Here is a 1,817-nt window from a genome sequence, read left to right as displayed (position 1 = left end):
CTTCAGGGTGGGTGTGAGGCTGTGGAGCTTCTGTGTGAGAGGAGAGACTCCTGATGCTTTATGTTTGACTCCAGTGCTGTCCAGGCTCTTTATACTCTCCTCACAGGTGTGTCTGCAGGATTATTATGGGCTGGGGTCCACACTGCTAGGCCTAAATAAACCTTTGAAGGGAGGACTCCACTGACAAACCCAGTGTTTCAACATGGTTTGTTATCTCTGGTCAGTAGGTGGATCAACACAGGTCTAGTTGGTTGTATTTTTTAAAGCTAAATAGTTAATGTGCTTTGCAACCAATAAGAACTTCTATTATTTTAAAAGAAACACACATTTACATACATACATTTACTTTTTGATATTTGTTTTGTTCTTTGACACTTCACAGAGTATTGATTCTGTCAAATTGAAAACACAAACACACCATCCACACTCTAACCCAGGCAATACAACTCTAAACGTGAACTTAACAAGAGTCACGTTTAGTTGAAAAAAAAGGTTCATTCATCATTGCAGAAAATGGTGTCTGATTATTCCAGGTGATCACTGTGCAAATTGAAGCACTAAGATTCAAAGCAGCGTGACTTTTAGTGATAACTGCCAAAACTTAAAGAAACAGGCTACTTGCTACAACACAGAGCTGTAGTAATGATTATGCATCATTTTCGTATCATTACATTCACAAAGCTAAAGATCAGAGTTTCAGAAAAGTGATCAACAAGTATAACAGTCTAGAGGCCGCACAGTTAATGCATGCTAATGTAAGATTGCCAACCTTTTAATAACAGCAAGTTAATCATTTTTATTATTATTGGGTGTTAACAAGCTAACAATTGCTAATTAGCAACAACTAACATAAAGTATAGCTGACGCTGAGGGAAATATTCTGAGATATCTGGTCATAAACCCAACGGACAAATTGTATTTCTGACCTGATTGTGGTGCTAGATGAATAGTTAAATCATTAGAATCAATACTATGCTAACCATGAATGTATTTGAACAAAGGTTTTAGCCAATCCATGAGTAGATGTTGGGATATTTCACGAGATAATGGAAGGCTTTCACTGGTGCTAAATGTCAGGGGATCACTAAATGTATTAGGATTCATACTCTTGGGACCACAAATGTCTCAACAAAATTCTATGACAATGAATCTGATTATTGATGAGATATTTAACTCAACAAACGTAGGGGATTGACTGACCAACAAAAGTAGCCACAAAGACTGGCCCTAGAGCTGTTCTGCATGCCAGAACTCATAAGGTAATTTACCAACACAGCTGTTCTGACTGTATTTCTTCAAATATAAAATAGGGTTCCAATGATCTTTAAAAAAACATATCTGTATAATACAAGAAAAAAGATCATTGTTTCTTTGTTATACTTTTGCTGCAAAATCAGATGCTCAGCTGTGTGACTTAAATGTGATGATTGTACATGAGAGACACAAACTGGTGCTAACGGTAAGTGGGATTTATCCTCACTATCTTTATCACTTTTCAGCAGACTTGTTATTTAATGCAGGATTAAGAAAGATGGATAGATGTACTTTATTGATCCCAAATTGGGAAATTATTGTGTTACAGCAGCATGTCAAGGACATTGCATATAGAGCGAAGTGGCAATAAAACAGATACAAAGAATTAAATAGCTCAAAATAGAATGTAATAAACATACAATGTACTAAACTGTACATACTCCCTAAGTAAATGATACACAATAAAGTACTAGAATACACAGTAAAGTACTAAATATAATAGAACAACAAATAAACCTATAAATAAGACACTAAAACAAGAGATGACAAACTATAAACAAGAG

Source organism: Hippoglossus stenolepis, chromosome 1 (assembly GCF_022539355.2).
Source record: "Hippoglossus stenolepis isolate QCI-W04-F060 chromosome 1, HSTE1.2, whole genome shotgun sequence".
Taxonomy (NCBI): Eukaryota; Metazoa; Chordata; class Actinopteri; order Pleuronectiformes; family Pleuronectidae; genus Hippoglossus; species Hippoglossus stenolepis.
This window is presented reverse-complemented; position numbering follows the sequence as displayed.